This window comes from Eubalaena glacialis, chromosome 17, assembly GCF_028564815.1.
Source record: "Eubalaena glacialis isolate mEubGla1 chromosome 17, mEubGla1.1.hap2.+ XY, whole genome shotgun sequence".
NCBI lineage: Eukaryota > Metazoa > Chordata > Mammalia > Artiodactyla > Balaenidae > Eubalaena > Eubalaena glacialis.
Window position 1 is genome coordinate 32,587,451 of NC_083732.1, and position 19,600 is coordinate 32,607,050.

The following is a 19,600-nucleotide window of genomic DNA, read 5'->3' on the forward strand; positions in this document are numbered from 1 at the left end:
GTGTGTGTGTATATATATATATATATGTATATATATATATATATATATAGTTATCAAGTCTATTTTGTTATCAAGTTACATTTAAACACATTCTAAAACTCTATATTTTTACTCCTCCCTCCCACATTTTATGTTTCTAACTTCACAGTTTGCATCTTTGTGTGTGTGTATCCCTTAACTAATTATTTTGGTTATAGTTATTTTTTTCTACTTTTGTCTTTTAACTTTCTTACTAGCTTTATAAGTGATTAATCTATCTACTATATATTTACCTTTACCAGTGAGAATTTTTCTTTCATATGTCCTTTTTTATTAAAGAAGTCCCTATAACATTTCTTGTAAGAGCAGTTTAGTGGTAGTGAACTCAGTTTTTGCTTGTCTGAGAAACTCTTTACATATCCTTCAATTCTGAGTGATAACTTCACTGTATAGATTATTCTTGGCTGGAAATTTTTTTCCTTTCAGTGTTTTGAATAAATCATGTCACTCCCTTCTGGCCTGATATGTTTCTGTTGAAAAATCTGCTTGTTGTCCTATGAGGATTCCTTTGTAAGTTGTTTTTCTCTTGCTGTGTTTAACATTCTCTCTTTATCTTTAACTCTTGACATTTTAGTTAAAATATGTCTTGGTGAGGGTCTATTTGGATTTATCTTATTCAAAACTCTATCAGTTTTCTGAATCTGGATGTATGTTTCCTTTTCCAGGTTAGAAAAGTTTTCAATCATTATTTCTTCAAATAGATTTTCTGTTCCCTTTTCTGTCTTCTTTTTCTGAAACCCCTATAATGTGAATATTGTTCTGCTTGATGTTGTCCCATGGATCCCTTAAACAATCTTCACTTTAAATTATTATTTTATTTTTCCTTTTGCTGCACTATTTGGTTGAGTTCCTCTGCTTGTCTTTCAGTTCACTGATCCTTTCTTCTGCTTTATCTAGTGTTGTTGAACCCCTGTAGTGTAATTTTCAGTTCAATTATTGTATTCTTCAGCCCTATAACTTCTGCTTGGTACTTTCTTATATATTCTATCCCTGTGTTGAAGTTCTCTCTGTGTTCCTCAATTCTTCTGAGATTGGTGAGCATCCTTATGACTCTTACTTTGAACTCTTTATCAAGAAATTAGTTACATTTGTTTCATTTAGTTTTTTTTCCCCCGAGGCTTTCTCTTATTTTTTTATTTGTTTGTTTTAGATATATTCCTTTGATTCCTAATTTTGCTTGATTCCTTTGTTTTGTTTCTATGTTTTAGGTGAAACAGCTACCCCCTCTCCATCTTGAAGCTGTTGTCACAGGAAGACTGGACATGTGTTTCAATCTGCTATCTGAGCTGTGCCCTTGGAATGGTACCCTGCCAAAGACTGTCTTTATGATTGTTTTAGTCCCATGGGGCCCAGAAACACAAGTCCCCTGACCACTAGAGCCAGGTTCAAGGGGTATCCCCTGTATGAACTCTGTGTTCTCACCAGCTTTGGTGAGGCAGGGTCATTGGGGAACACCAGGCTGGGCTGAGTCAACTCACCAGGTTTGGTGAGACATGGCTGTGGGAGAGTCCAGGGGCAGGTCAAGCAGGTCTAACAAGGTAAAAGGAGAGTGCAAAAATGGCACGTGCAGGTGCTGGTGCTAGTAATGTAGAAGGCAAATGCAAAAATGGCATTCATCAGTACCTCCATCCCCTGAGAGAGTTTCAACAGACCCCTGCCCCTCTGGCAGATGCTTTAAGATTAACAAGTGAACTCTTTCACAAAAGGTTTAGGTACTTTTCAAATTGCTGTTTTTGTGCTGGGTCCCAGGGTGAATGATGCTATGCCTGGGCCCTTTATGAGTAGTATCTCAGTTTTCTATAGCTCTTTGGGTATCCTGAACATATACCCCATTAGTTTTCAAAGCCAGTTGTTTGGGGAGCTTGTCTCTTTGATCCATGTCTCAAAGGTTGGGGCACCTGATGTGGGGCTCAAACCCTTTGCTCCTGAGGGAGAAGTTCTGTTTTTATGATCCCCATCCCAATTGTGGATCACCAAACCAGGAGTGGAGTTTTAGGAGAGACCATTTCTCTACCTCTCCTAACATTTTGATGTGGCCTCATTATCCTTTCTTGTGAAGTGACTGTTCTGCTATTTCTCAGGTCTTTTTCAAATAGAGTTGTTCCTTATGTAGCTATAGATCTGACATGACCATGGGAGGAAGTGAGTTCAGGATCTTCCTACGGCTCCATCTTGAACCACTTCCCATGGTGTTTTGCTTTTACTGGGGTTGAAGATAGGGGCCTAGGGTTTCACGAGTTCACTTTTTACTGGTGAATTTAAACCATAATATTATGAATTTAAAGTGTAGGGTAAGAAAAACAATCAGGCCAAGTGATCAGTTATCTAAAATAAAGGTGCCTGAGCTGGGGGTGTGGGGGAGGGACAGCCTGGCTCTTTATTTAGTCATGTGGCTGGAAATGTGTGTTTCCAAGATAGCTCTCTTTGAAGTAGATGCCTCTTTGAAATGGATGCCTCAACAATCAAAGTTGAAGTCAGGCACTAGCATTACAAAAAGAAAAAAACAACTTTTCAGGGTTTATGCTACAGTTTTTCTTTAATTGATAGGTAGTATTTCATGGTTTAGATAAACTGCACTTTACATAGTCACTCACTCATAGAAGGACACCTGGATTGTTTCCAGTTTTCAGCTATAACCTACAGAAACATTTGTGTACAAGTTCTGCATAAACATAAGTTTCATTTCTCTGGGGTAAATGCCCAAGAGTGCAATTACTGGGTCTTAACTTAAGATTATTATTTTTTTTTAAAGAAATGCATGAGCTATTTTTCAGAGGGGCTGTATAATTTTACATTCTCAACAGCAATGCATAAGTGATCAATTTCTCTACTGTGCCAGTTTTTGAAGTTATCATAAGCTTTTATTTTAGTCATTCTGGTAAGTATATATTGATGCTTCATTTTGGTTTTCATTTACATTTTCCTGATGGTTAATGACATGTGACACCTTTTCTCCCCAGCTTTATTGAGATGTTATTGACATATATGCAATTTTAAGGTATACAACATGACGATTTGATACATGTATATATTGTGAAATGATTATCATAATATGGTTAGCTAACTTCTCCATCCCCTCACATAATTAACATTTGTTAGTGTGTGTGGTCATAACATTTAAGATCCACTCTCTTAGTAACTTTCAAGTATATAATATAGCATTGTTAATTATAGTCACCTTGCTGTATATTGGATCCCCAGAATTTATTTTTCTTATGGCTGGAAGCTTTTACTCTTTGACTGACATCTCTCCATTTTCCTACCACCTAGCCCATGTCAATCACCAGTTTTGTCTCTATTACTATACTTCTATATTATCTATAGAGATGGCAGATAAGCATATGAACAATGCTCCATGTCATATGTCATCAGGGAAATAAAAATTAAAGCAACAATGAAATACTAATACACACCTATTAGAATGGCCAAAATCTAGAACACTGAAAACACCAAATGATGGCAAAGATGGGGAACAACAGGAACTCTCATTCATTTATAATGGGAATGCAAAATGGTACAGACACTTTGGAAGATAGTTTGGTGGTTTCTTATAAAACTAAACATGTTCTTGCCATACAATCCAATAATAATACTCCTTGATATTTACTCAGAGGAGTTAAAAACTTTTCCACACAAAAACCTCCATATTATGTTTATAGCAGTTTTGTTCCTAATTGCCAAAAACTGGGCAATAGGTCTTTCAATAGGTGAGTGGATAAATCAACTGTGGTACCTCCAGACAATGGAATGTTATTCAGTGCTAAAAGCAAAAGAGCTGTTAAACCATGAAAAGATATGGAGGACATTTCAATAAATTTGCTAAGTGAAAGAAGCCAATCTCAAAAGTCTACATACTGTATAATTCTAACTATATGACATTCTGAAAAGACAAAAGTATGGAGACAGAAGAAGATCAGTAGTTGCCAGAGGTTGAGTGGGGGTCAGTGATAAGTAGGAGGATCACAGAATATTTTTAGGGCAGTGAAAATGGTCTATGTGAAACATTAATGGTCAATACATGTCATTAGATTTGTCCAAACTTATAGAATGTACAACAAGAAGAGTGAACCATCATGTAAACTATAAACTTTGGGTGTTTATGATGTGTCCATGTATGTTCTTTAATTGTAACTAATGCACCACTTTGGTTGAGGATATTAATAATGGTAGAGGCTGTGCACGTGCATGTGGAACAGGAGTTATATGGGAAATCTCTGTACCTTCTTTTTAATTTTGCTGCAAACCTAAGACTGCTCTGAAAAAATAGGTCAATAAAAATTTCTTTAAGTGGACTGTATAAAACTTGAATATTTACTAAAAATGAGAATTAAGAAGGTTCAAAAAGATCCAAAATAAAAGAGATCTCAATGGAAAGATTTACTATCAACAAGAACACTGCCACTTTGCACAGTTCATTTGGGAATTCATTAACCTGAAACTATGTAATATGGTAGTCCTAATAAAAAGCTTTCAGAACTTGAGAAAATAATGTAGTTGAGGGTATAATTTTTACTACAAGAATATAATTAAATAATTCTAGGGAAAATAAATTGCTAGTTATATATAAAGTAACAAAAGAAAACATACAATGTATAGAAAAGAAAGTTGTCCTTGTTGTCAGGCAAAAACACATACTAGTTTGGAAATCTCAAAAAAGAATTGACATGGATGGACCTAGAGAAAGTCATACTGAGTGAAGTAAGTCAGACAGAGAATGACAAATATCATATGATATCACTTACATGTGGGATTTTAAAAAAGGGCACAAATGAACCTATCTATGAAACAGAAATAGAGTTACAGATGTAGGAAAAGAAACTTATGTTTACCAGGGGGTAAGCTGGGGAGGGATAAATTGGGAGATTGGGGTTGACATATACACACTACTATATATAAAATAGATAACTAATAAGAACATACTGTATAGCACAGGGAACTCTACTCAATACTATACAATGACCTATATGGGAGAAGAGTCTAAAAAAGAGTTGAGATATGTATATGTATAACTGATTCACTTTGCTGTACAGCAAAAACTAACATAACATTGTAAATCAACTATACTCCAATAAAAATCAATTTAAACAAACAAACAAAAAGAATATTATGGAAACTACATATTGTGAAATATTGAAGAAAGATCCAAATGTAATTGTGGGGTTAAAATAGGAGATCATAATAATAGAAACGGGAAAGATGAGTGTGGATAGCAATGTTAAATGAACTTAGATGAATTGTTCAATAAGTGTTTGTTAAAAGACTGAATTGAATCATGTGAGATGATACAAGTGGAATATGGTTTGTTCAAATACAGGGTGAATGAAGACTATTAACTAATTTTGCCCACATTTCCTTGTAGAAAATTAATGACGTTTCAAACAGAGTGGAGGCTTAAGAAAAATAATTGTCCACAAAGTTCTAGAGATTGTCATGCTGAGTGAAGAAAGTCAGACACAGAAAGACAAATATCATATGATATCGCTTATATATGGAATCTAAAAAAAAAGGGTACAAATGAACTTATTTATAAAGCATAAGTAGAGTCACTGATGTAGAAAACAAACTTATGGTTACCAGGGGATAAAGGGGGGGAGAGATAAATTGGGAGATTGGGATTGGCATATACACACTACTATATATAAAATAGACAAATAATAAGAACCTGCTGTATAGCACAGGGAACTCTATACTCTGTAACAGCCTATATGGGAAGAGAAACTAAAAAAATTTTTTAAAGAGTGGATATATATATATATATGTATAACTGATTCACTTTGCTGAACAACTGAAACTAACACAACATTGTAAATCAACTATACTCCAATAAAAATGTTTTTAAAAGTTCTAGATATGGAAGCTAAAAGCACCAACTAGTGAATAAAATGATTAAGTGGAAAGATTATTCTTTATTTCAAGAAACTAGATGATTAAAAGGTGATGTACTTGTGACCCGCAGCAGAAAATCAAACCAAACCAATGTGAAATATTCTGTCTTATGTGACTTTCTGTATTTGACCTATGGTCCTTCATTTTTAAATTTCCCTTAAGCTTCTATGTGAAGGCTTAGGCTCAATAAAGAGTTTGAACTAGAACTGGTTGGAATCATAAACTATAATTTTGCCAATCTGCTCTGACATATTTTTAAGAATCTCTCTATATGGGAATAAATATTTTCAACTTATCCAGGGCACTATTCTTCTACTATTGGGCAGGAAAACAAGGAGTGTAGCAATGAGACTCTGTATAGGTTAAAACAAAATATCACTAACAGTTGGTAAGAGCAGACCTGCTATGAAAGGTGATAAAACTTCTTGAGTTCCCCTCTACTAATCCTTTAAGATCTGATACCCTGTGTATTTTCCATTGTGTTAGACTTACTTAAAATCATATCTGTTTCCCCAACTTGCCCAAAGTCCTTAGAGTAAATAATTATTCTTTATTTATCTCTATATATCCAAAACCTATAAAATGGCATTGAAAAAGTATCAGAGTTAAGCTGATTTAATGGGATGATTCTGAGGGAAATTGGGGTACACATGTTCTAGGTAGACTTTACTCTGAAAATGACAACAGTTAAGCTGGGTCTGGCAATGAGATAGATGATTCTGTTGTACTGTTTCAGAAATAGTGTTACCCAGAGAGAGTCTTCTGTGATTTGGGGCAAGAAATTTTTCTGCTAGAATTATTGTTCATCTGAGAACTTTAATTCTTAAAGCCCTAGGTTTATCCTGTAAGCTCAGTCCTTTCTCCTAAATACATTGGTTTTATGAAAGTGATTTTCCACCTTTCATTGTGGCAAAGATCTCTAAGCAGCAAGGGAGTTTTCACCCCATATGAAATTTCCCTCACTGTTTTTGAAGGGAAGACCACATCCGCTACAATGCTTTCTTTTTCTTTTTTTATGTCATAAGGATGCTACAAATTTCAAGGTTATGGGAGTTGGCCAGAGGGGTCCTCTGGAATCTCTGATTTTCTGGAGAGAGAGATGAGTTTGAACCTAGTCTAGGACTTGATAATAAAATGCATCCTTTTGTCATTTTCATAATGTTAATAGGTTTGTGGAAAACTGCATGAACTTTGTTTTTAATTGTGTCATGCTATTCACTAAATTTGCATGGATTAAAATCCACTCCTCTTACTTCTATTTGAAAAGTCACATTTTTCTGTAAATACCTGCATCCAAAAAGACATTTTAAAGGTATTTAAATGGTTAACTAGAGAATATGTACAAATAAATTAAAATGGCTATATAATTATTTCATTCACTCTTTTGGAGAATAAATATTGCTACTTAAACACATGGTTCTTGAGCACCTAACATTTACACAGTGCAATGAAATAACTTAAACATTTTACTGAAAGAGATAAACCACCTTGCTTTGCTTAGAAATTTTTTTGTCACCAAATTTTGATAATTAAAATTTAAGCATATTTTGTAACAATAAACATATTTAAAAACTTGTTACCTTTTAGTAAATTCTTCATGTACAGATGTTTTAAAATCTCTCTCAAATTTTCATAACCCTTACAAGTTTGTTTTTAACAGATTTTCCACAACACAGTCCCACACTCAACTGACTGATGCCAATTCATGGACAACCTACTTATCCCCTTTACTGTCTTCTCTTTTCAACTCATGCACAAGCATGCTCTTCGTAAGAGCTTTGCTCTCTGTGAATTTCTTACAAACCACCATGTTTTAATAGGTCTAAATGTAACTACTGAATTAATCACATATATGCCAAAATTTTATATTTGATTAAAATTTCTTGTCAGAAAGGCAAGGGAAGATACCAATGTTGGATCAATTAACAAAATGCTTGTATATTCTTTTATAACATAAATCTGGGCAGGTGAGAATGTCTTGTATTTAAAAGAATTCCGTTATAAAGGCAATAATTGTCTGCTTAACTAATCTATTTTGTGAATTCGCTTAAAAATTTTTTTCTAAACATTTCTGTTTCTTATAATGAAAAGAACTCTGGCTTGGTTCTGAAATCTGCCACTGAAATTTAATAAATCATTTAGTTTCTTTGTGATCCATGTTTCATCTCTATACGTCAGGGATGTGGGAGATAGAGATTCCAAATACCACCTCAAATTCTTCTATCATTCTGAGATTCTATCTTAAGCAGAATGGCAAGAATTCCACTACATAGTCTTTGCCTGAAACCTTAGGACTCATTCCCACTGGGTACCCTGGGAGGAAATAAATAGCTTGTGCATCTGAGTTTGTCACTGAAGGAAAAGAGGCTGTGATGTTTATCTATCAACTATGTCCCTTGGTGTTGTCCCTCGAGATTTCCCCAAGTCAAGGAGAAGCTAACTACATTTACAGTTCTAGGTAGCACCTATACGTGGGCTACGTGGTCTTCTATCCATTTGGGAAAAAAAGTTTTGAGGCAGAGAATAGGGAGACCTAGCAGTGCATGCTTGAAGAGGAATACAGGAAATAATAGGAGATCTGAAGAGATACGATGAAGGACATAAAAATGCTATTTACATTACCTGATTAAATAGTCAATATCTGACAGTCTAGTGTGTGCATCACCCATGTTCTTTTATTATGCCAGGAAAAGGGGAGGAATTGCTGTTATCTAGATGGCTCAAGTGGCTAGTAAAGTTTAAAATCTTTTCTTTATTAATCCAGTTCAAATCCATGTAACTTTTTATACAGACTAAGGTAATCCCAAATAACTTTCTCTATCTTTAAACTACATTACCCTTGTAGAGGAGTAGCCCAAATTTTCACTATTCTTCACCTTACTCCTGCCATTAGCTTAATTGTTTTGTACATCATTGATGATGCTCTTATCATCATCATAACTTCACTGTTCTTTGATGACTTTAAATCCATTGATCCTCTCTACTCCACTTCAGCAAAGCTCCCTCATAGCCACACCAATATTTTATAATCAATTCAAACCTCACCACTATAAACTTTAATATATGACTATTTCCCAAACTTCCTCACTTGTGGCTCATTCTCAATACTTCTAATCATTTAATTCACTTAGAAATACAGTTTTGTGACTTCTATATTTTCTCCCAAATTCTCACAGTCATTCCTAATACTCATTTTCCTCTTAATATAACCTGTCCCAAAGATATGATATATAAATGAGCACTTTTAATTTCCTGAATCTAGAATCATTCATTCATTCAATCATTGTTTGTTCATTCACTCATCCATTCAACATTACAAGTCACTGTGCTAAGCACTGGGGATATGAATGTAAATAAAAATTAATACCTTTCCTCAATCTGCTCATAGTCAAGGAGAAATTGAGGAAAACAGACTTCATAAACAGATATTTATAAAAACAGTATGGTAAGTGAAACATAGAAAAATGGATGGTATGAATTTGAGCACTATGGGGCAGTCAGCCTGGAAAGATCAAGGAAGAATTCCTAGAAGTGGTGTTCAGTGATCTGGATTGTAAACAATAATTTAGAATTATCCAACCAAGTAGAAAATTTGAGGATATTCTAGTTGAAGGGCACAGCATTAATAATAATAATAAAACAACAACAAAGGTAGTATCATACATGTTGAGTGCAGAGAATTATAAGCAGGTCAGTATTTCTGGTACATCAAGAGTTGAGAAAAGACTAGTAGGAGATGAGGAGATCATGACCTTGTGGAGTATTTGAATGGCATGTTACAGGACTAGGGCTTCAGCTTTTAGGTTCTTTTCTATATTTTTTCATTTTTCATTTCCTAACAATTCCACTAAAACTTAAAAAAAATATATCTTCACAGAGTTTTGAATTGCCATCCCAAATGAAACTTTTTCTTACTTTACATAAAATGTATCTCCATTGATAGTTCTTCTTTCTTAAAACTCTCTTCTCTTGGCTTTGTAGTCATAAAATCACATCAGAAGGGTTAAGGTAAGATAAACAGTCTGCCAAAATTGGCCAAATTAGTATACTTCAACCCCACACATGGAGGTGCATGGCAGAAGAAACTGCTTAACCAAGGTGAACAAGATTAGAACTCAAAGCTTGACTGGGAGGGAGAAGTGAGTTCATGAGTGAAATTGTAATTTGTCAGCATTTGCTTACAAGTTCCTTTGACATGGATATTCAATTCAGAAAAGGAGAAGAAATCCTAGACTCTAACTCTCTGCCTCCTTCATCTCAAGATATCAATTACCAAAATGCACTAAAGCTACATGATAAAAACCCACTTTGTATTCTTCAATCTCACTGCAATAGCCTCATTGGATCTAATGAAGCTGATAAAACAAAGCTTCTTGTAAACTTATTATTTGAAAAACTAAATTACTGCATTAATGAACTTTATATAATTTTGGAGTAACTGCCTTCATAAACAAATATGAAATACAAACTTGATATCAAACTTGACTTTGAAATACAGGGCATCATACATAGGGATTATGGCCGAGGTCATTGACACATTTTTCACTTTTAAAAATACAGTGGTTGGGGCTTCCCTGGTGGCGCAGTGGTTGAGAGTCTGCCTGCTAATGCGAGGGACACGGGTTCAAGCCCTGGTCTGGGAGGATCCCACGTGCCGCGGAGCAGCTGGGCCCGTGAGCCACAACTACTGAGCCTGCGCGTCTGGAGCCTGTGCTCCGCAAAAAGAGAGGCCGTGATGGTGAGAGGCCCGCGCACCGCGATGAAGAGTGGCCCCCACTTGCCGCAACTGGAGAAAGCCCTCGCACAGAAACGAAGACCCAACACAGCCAAGAATAAATAAATAAATAATAAATAAATTAAAAAAAAAAAAGGATAGAAAAAATTAAAAAAAAAATACAGTGGTTGTGTATATATGTCCATGCCACTCTCTCTCTTTGTCACATCTTACCCTTCCCCCTCCCTCAAGTCCATTCTCAAGTCCATTCTCTAGTAGGTCTGTGTCTTTATTCACGTCTTGCCACTAGATTCTTCATGACCTTTTTTTTTTTTTTTTTCCTTAGATTCTAGTGGGAAGCAACCGCATAGCACAGGGAGATCAGCTCTGTGCTTTGTGACCACCTAGAGGGGTGGGATAGGGAGGATGGGAGGGAGGGAGATGCAAGAGGGAAGAGATATGGGAACATATGTATATGTATAACTGATTCACTTTGTTATAAAGCAGAAACTAACACACCATTGTAAAGCAATTATACTCCAATAAAGATGTTAAAAAAAAATACAGTGGTTTATACTAAAAAGTTCATTAAGTATTAAAACTTACATTAACAAGTTAACAACCAGAGCCCCTATTTTCCTTTAAGAACAATGTACGGTTTTTGTTCTTTCATTATGTTTCATCAATAATTTTCACTTTTAATTTTAATGGTTGTCATTTAAACAAGGGTAAAGTAGAAAATTATAAATAATGTATGATACAAATTTATAGCATTGTGCAAAGGATGTGTAACAATTAGAGGGATAATCAGGTTACCATACTTTAAGAACAGTTGTAGTGGTTAGTTTAGTTATTTACATGAGCACAGCATAAGAAATAGTTTTTAACTAATTCACATTTCTATTTCCCTGTATTTCAAAATGTCCTACACAAATGAAGTACAGTGACCGTCATGTCCTCAGGAAGTCTTAGTTATGCAGATGTCCTCTATTAAGATTGCATTTACTATTATAGAAACTTATGTATTTTAAAGGTCACCTTTACTTACAGCATGTGTTGAAAAGGCTGCATAAAATCTACCAAAGGGAGAGTATTATATATGCAGAAAAATATTAATGTAAGGATGAGAAAGTAATAGTCATTTTAAGAGACATATGTAGGCGGAAGAAATGCATTATGGTAAAAAGGCATTCTTGCTTGCTACCACACTGATATAAACTTAAAATACTTTAAAATGATTGTATAAGTTGCTGACAAGCATTTTGGATATAAACAACGAGAAAAAATAATGTGTCAAAACTTTAAATTACATTCCTAAAAAATAAGAAAACGTATTTAGATCTTTTGTGCTTTTGCAGCATCATCCATGGCTAACAATCTTAGTATAAAATAAGGCTTCTTTATAGTACAGAGAAGTAAATATTTCCAAAACACAGTTATGTTATTGTGTCAGTGGCTGGGAAATCACCAATCTTGTAAACTTCATAAAATCAAAAACATTCTCAGTATGCCATTTTCTATCAGCACCACTATTGTAGTCAACCAAATGATGGGAGCTAGGTTTGCTAGAGGCTAGAGTATATATTAAAGTCAATTATAAACTAGGTAGTAAACAACAGTAAGAAATGTCAGTACTCAAGGGGTTTCAGGGTTGTGTTTTGATGGCTTCATATGTCCCTCCAAAAATAGCTAGGAACAACTTTATTGTAGTTCCTTATTATATGCCATACCCTTTGTTTAGCATTTTATTAGCCAAATGTAATTTAATGAACATAGCAACTTTATGGAGTAGGTGCTATTATTATTTCCATCTTATAGATGAGAAAAATGAAGTTTAATTTGAACCCAGGTCTGGCTAATCACAAAGTTATGGTGTTAACCACAACATTACACTCTTTTATGGCCCCATGTCAGCTATCAGGTCTGACAAATATGCTTGTAACACTACAAAATTAGTTTTATTCAAACAGGTAGACAAAACCTCTGGTTGTTAGGTGTTTCCTTACACTAATCTGATATCTAAACCATGAGTCTTCTGAGAGACCTTAGTATCCTTAGTGAGCTCATAAACATGAGTAATTTATAAAGCCTTGGGATACTAAGGAGTTTGCATGTGTTATTTTATGTTAACCCATATAAGGGGTACTATTATTATCTTAATTTTGAAAATAATCAAAATATAACTTAGGAAGGTTAAATGCTTTACATAAGGTCACAAAGCAAGCAAATTTGGGGGCCAGCATTCATAAACACTTTGCCTGATGTCATGGTATGCAGCCTATACCCCAATTTTCTAGAATTTGGATAATTTGGAATCAAAGCAGACTAACAATGACACTAAATATGAGCCTAAATATGACATAAAGCACCAACATTTTGACAAAAATGTGTTTTTAATATTCATATAGATATAATTTTTCCATTTCCTGGGAACTTTCAATACTCTCCCTAGACAGGACATACAGATACCATGTTGCTGGTTCGTATTAAAATGCCCATGATTCCTACAGAGCTAGTTCTTTCTACTGAGGTTTATAATGTTTGGGGCCCAGTAGAAACTTGTGCCATAATCTCCTTGGCCCACATATAATTTCTCTCGACCTGTTCAGACAAAATTTCAGCTCCTCCTCATATATATGTCTTATCATATAGACTTTTATTTTTTTAAATGTCCCTTTGAAAATTTGGAATATTATCTTAGAGATTATTTTGTGCTTTAAAATTAGCCTATTCTAATAAACATGATGATTTTATTTGTTATTGTTTATTTAAGGGACAAAATGAGTTTGTAAGCCTTTAAAATACAGTGATTAACTTTTCTATGGACCACACTATCATAAAATAAATTTTTTTTTGATGAATAGAATTGGTTTTCATTTTAGTTCACAAGCTAGAGTCCTTGAGAACTAATCAGGTAGTATAGTACAAATGTATCCTTTCTCTTTTGTGAATTCCTAAAGCTGACTTTTTTCTCTCCTGCTACCAGTCATGTTATTTGACCCTTTTGATGATGAAATGATCAGATAATCATATTACACATCTAACAAGAGTTTTACTTTATCATCATCAATTGTCTATACCTTATTGAGGATCACTTTTGTCTTTTTTTTTCCTTCAAGTTTTCTTTACTTTAATCATGATTCTTTTCATTTTTCCTGATTTTTGGCTTCTTATAATCAATATTGTAGATAATGTAATTAAGAAAGCAAAAAACAAAGGGTAACATCTTATTTTTTAATAACTTGTAGTTATAATCAGTGGTCTTCAAGCCATACAATGCTAGGATAATTAATAGCAAGTAACAAGGACAATGATAAAAGTACAGTACTTTGACTTCCAATTAAATTTTTCTAGAGAATTCTGGAAAATCTATATGGTATATATGTGTTTCATGATGTAATTCTTTTATCTAGTTTATTGTGATATAATTGACATTGACAAACTTAAACATATACCATGTAAGTTTAAGGTGTATGGCATAATGATTTGATTTATATATACAGTGGAGTGATTACCAAAATAAGTTTAGTGAACATCCATCTTCTCATGTAGAAACAAAATAAAATTTTAAGTAATATTTTCTTACCGATTTACGTATATATTATACAGCAGTGTTAACTCTGGTCATCATGCTGTACATTACATCCCTAGTGCTTATTTATCTTATAACTAGACGATTATATATTGTGACCACCTCCATCCAACTCTGCCCTCCCCCACCCCCTGCCTATGGTAACCACAAATCTGATCTCTTTTCCTATGAGTGTTTTTAAATTTTTTTTAAGATTCCATGTATAAATGAGATCATACAATGTTGTCTCTCTATGTCTGACATTTCATTTAGCATAATGCTCTTGAGGCCCATCCAAATTGTCAAAAATGGCAAGATTTCCTAGTATTTTATGGCTGAATAATATTCAATAATATATACCACAACTGCTTTATCCATTCGTTTGTCTCTAGACACTTAGGTTATTTCTACACTAGTTATTGTAAATAACACTGCTATGAACATGGGGATGCAGATATCTTTTTGACTCAGTGGTTTTGTTTCCTATGGATATGTTCCCAGAAGTAGGATTAGTATCATGTGGTAGTTCTAAGTTTAAACTTTTGCGGAACCTCCCTACAGTTTTCCATAGTTGTTGTTCCAGCAGTGCAAAACAATGCAGCTTTTCTCCAGATCCTCACTAGTATTTGTTATCTCTTGTCTTTTTGATGCTAACCATTTTAAAAGGCACAATCTGATATCTCATTATGGTTTTCATTTGCATTTTCCTAATGATTAATGATGTTGAGCATGTTTTCATGTACTATTGGCCATTCATATAACTTTGGACAAATATCTAGTCAGGCTTTTGCCCACTTTTAAATTGGATTTTTTTGTTTTTTGTTTGTTGGTTGGTTGGTTTTTTTTTTTTTTTTTTTTGCTATTGAGTTGTATGATTTCCCTGCATATTTTGCATATTAACCCCTTATCAGATATATGATTTGCAAATATTTTTCCCATTCTGTGGGTTTGCTTTTTATTTTGTTAACTGTTTATTTTGCTATCTAGAAGCTTCTTAGTTTAATGTAGTCTCATTTATTTATTTATTTATTTATTTATTTATTTATTTATTTATTTATATTTTGTTGCTTTTGCTTTAGGTGTCATATACAAAAATATCACCACCAACACCCTTGTCAGGGAAGAAACAAAATTCTTTTTGTTTTCTCCTAGGAGTTTTATGGTTTCAGGTCTTATATTTAGTCTTTAATCCATTTTGAATTAATTTTTGTGAGTGTGAGAAAGAGACCTAGTTTCTTTTTTTACATGTGAATATCCAATTTTCCCAGCATTATTTGTTGAAGAGACTGCCTTTTCCATTCAGTATTCTTGGTTCCCTTGTCAAATATTCACTGTCTGTATATGTTTGGATTTATTTCTGAGCTCCTGATTCTGTTCTGGTGGTCTATATGTCTGTTTTTTATGCCAATAACATACTGTTTGATTGCTAGAGCTTTGTAATAAAGTCTGAAATCAGGAAATGTTATGCTTTCCACTTTGTTCTTTCTCAGGATTGCTTTAGCTATTCAGGGTCCTCAGTGGTTCCATATAAATTTTAACATTTTTTTCTACTTCTGTAAAAAATACCATTGGAATCCTGATAGGGATTGCATTGAATCTATAGATGGCTTTTGGTATTATTAAATTTTAACAGTATTAATTCTTCCAATCCATGAACATGGGATACCATTCAATTCATTTATGTCCTCTTTAATTTCTCTCATCAGTGTCTTGCCGCTTTCAGAGTACAGACGTTTCATCTCCTTGGTTAAATTTATTCCTAAGTATTTTATTATTTTTGATACTATCTTAAAGGGGATTTTTCCTTTATTTCTTTTTCAGATAATTTGTTGTTAGTATATAGAAAATCTACAGATTTTTGTGTGTTAAATTTGTATCCTACTACTACTGAATTTATTGGTTAAATCTAAGAGTTTTGTTGGACTTTAGGATCTTCTATATATAAAATCAGGTCATCTGCCAGTTGAGATATTTTTACATCTTTTTTCTCCCAATTCTGATGTCTTTTATTTTTTCTTGCCTGATTGCCCTGGCTAGGACTCCCAGTATTATGTTGAACTGAAGTGGTGAGAGTGGGCACACTTGTCTGGTTTCTGAACTTAGAGGTCAAACTTTCAAACTTTCACCATTGAGTACATTAGCTGTGGGTCTGTCATATATGGCTTTTGTCATATTGAGGTAGGTTTTTTTCTATACTTAATTTCTTTTTTTTTTTTTTAATATCTTTATTGGAGTATAATTGCTTTACAATGGTGTGTTAGTTTTTGCTTTATAACACAGTGAATCAGCTATACATATACATATATCACCATATCTCCTCCCTCTTGTGTTTCCCTCCCACCCTCCATATCCCACCCCTCTAGGTGGTCACAAAGCACCGAGTTGATCTCCCTGTGTTATGTGGCTGCTTCCCACTAGCTATCTATTTTACATTTGGTAGTGTATATATGTCCATGCCACTCTCACTTCATCCCAGCTTCCCCTTCCCCCTCCCCATGTCCTCAAGTCCATTCTCTACATCTGCATCTTTATTCCTGTCCTGCCCCTAGGTTTTTTTGTTTTTTGTTTTTTTTTTTTAGATTCCATATATATGTGTTAGCATACGGTATTTGTTTTTCTCTTTCTGACTTACTTCACTCTGTATGACAGACTCTAGGTCCATCCACCTCACTGCAAATAACTCAATTTCATTTCTTTTTATGGCTGAGTAATATTCCATTGAATATATGTGTCACATCTTCTTTATCCATTCATCTGTTGATGGACACTTAGGTTGCTTCCATGTCCTGGCTATTGTAAGTAGAGCTGCAATGAACATTGTAGTACATGACTCTTTTTGAATTATGATTTTCTCAGGGTACAGGCCCAATTGTGGGATTGCTGGGTCGTATGGTATTGTATTTTTAGTTTTTTAAGGGACCTCCATACTGTTCTCCATAGTGGCTGTATCAATTTACATTCCCACCAACAGTGCAAGAGGGTTCTCTTTTCTCCACACCCTCTTCAGTATACTTAATTTCTTAAGAATTTTGATCATGAACAGATGTTGAATTTTGTCAAATGCTTTTTCTGCATCTATTGAGATGCTCATATATTTTTTCTTTTATTCAATTAATGTGATATATCTCATTGATTGATTTGCATATGTTGAACAATCTTTGCATCCCAGAGATAAATTCCACTTGATCATAGAGAATAGTCCTTTTAATGTCCTACTGAATTCAGCTTGATAGTATTTTATTGAGAATTTTTTCATCTATATTTATCAGGAATATTGGCTTGTTGTTGCAGTGTCTTTTTCTGGTTTTGGTACCAGAGTAATTAATGCTGGCCTTGTAAAATGAGTTTGGGAGTACTCCCTCCTCAATAGTTTTTTGAAGACTTAGAGAAAGATTGTCATTGATTCTTCTTTAAATATTAAGTAAAATTCACCAGTGAAGACATCTGATCCTGGGCTTTTCTTCATTTGGAAAATTTTGATTATGGATTCAATCTCCTTACTAGAATTGATCTGTTCAGATTTTCTATTTCTTCCTGATTCAGTCACTATTAATTAGTTTTCATGCCCTGGTAAGTCAGTAGAATGCACCAGGGGCTGCTCACCAGTTGTTTCATAACCAGAATTAAGCAAGACTCTACACTCAATTCCCTGGTCTGATGGGGCCACTAGTTTTGCTCTGTAGATGGAGAGAGTCACAGGCTGTGTTCTCTGTTCAAATTCCACTGTATGCAGGACTTTTGGATGAGTTTTTTTTTAAAAAAAAGTCTTTTTTAAAACATTTATTTATTTATTTTTATTTTCGGCTGTGTCAGGCCTTAGTTACAGCATATGGGATCTTTCCTTGTGGCATGTGGGCTCTTCATTGTGGTGCACGGGCTTCTCTCTAGTTGTGACGTGCAGGTTTTCTCTCTCTAGTTGTGGCACACAGGCTCCAGGGCGCATGGGCTCTGTAGTTTGCAGCACGCAGGCTGTAGTTGAAGCGTGCAAGCTCAGTAGTAGTAGCATGCGGGCTTAGTTGCCCCACAGCATGTGGGATCTTAGTTCCCTGACCAGGGATCAAAACAGCATCCCCTGCATTGTAAGGTGGACTCTTCATCACTGGGCCACCAGGGAAGTCCCTTGGATGGGTTTTGCAGTTTCCTGTGCTCTGGTTAGGTATCCTGGTTGGGTGGGCTGAAGGCTTTATTCAGCAATGGGCAGGGCTATGTGTTAGTTTCCCTACCCAGGTAGAGCATGAGACCTGGCTCCAAGGCTAGCAAGACTTTTTGTTTATGGGCTTGACTCAGGCCAACCCACACCCCAAGTTTCCTAGCCAAAGAGGGCCCCTGGCTTTGCTCTACAGACAATCAATTCTGACTGTCATTCTCTTTACTCAAGTATAATTGGGCTATGCAGCTTTGAGGTGTTCTGGCCAGATGGGGCTGGGTGCTGCACTCAGCAAAAACCAGGCTATGACTCAACTCTCCTGTTTGAGTGGGGTTAGACCAGGTTATGGAGTTGACAAATCTCTTTGTTTGAGGGCCCGAATCAGGCAGACCTGTACCCTGCTGAGTTCCCTGGTCAAACTACACTACTGTCTTGGCTCTGCAGATGAGCAAAGTCCCTGGTTGGGACTGCTACTTGGGTGGTACAGATAGAAACAGTCTGCCAAGGTCCAAGTGCTCATTGTTTCAAGCCCCTTTCCCCTTTATAGACATAATCATATTCTCAGTGGTTAAGCCCCACATATTCCCCTGCAATCTGTGTGGTGCAACACTGGAATGGAGACTCCCAAGAAGGTACCAACAATGCTAGGGGAGCTGGATATCCACCCTGGTCTCTCCTTTCCCAAGTAGAAACTATAGGCTCAGAGGAGACTGCTTCACATGGTGCTGTACTGACCTTGGGGTGATGCAATGTGATCAGCATGTAACCACTCTGCTTACCATTTTAATAGGGTCTGTCTTGATCTCTGTGTTGTAGGGGGTTACTTCAGCCTCTACCCCATTTTCTATGATTCTCTCAGTGCTGTCTTGTTCATCAATAGTTTTAGTTATTCTCTATGTGAGTGTTAGTAAAGTTAGGAATGACCTATTTTGCCATCTTGGTGATGTCACTAGCCTCTCACGATATAATTCTAATGAATATCTCTTGGCAGTTTCTATTTCCTGTTGGTGTTTGAGAAGCATACGCACACTGAATTGTGTCGAACTATATTCACTAAGCCTAAAGGGCAGGCTTTATTAGCACATATTCCTCTTCCCTTGGTGTCTTTGGAAGATCTGAAAAATCTAAGTTTTTATTTATTTGTATTTTATCATAATAGATCAGACCCACATCCAGTGATTTTTACATCCCACATTCCATTTTATGATTCAAAACTGAGCCATGATTTTCAATACTGAGATTT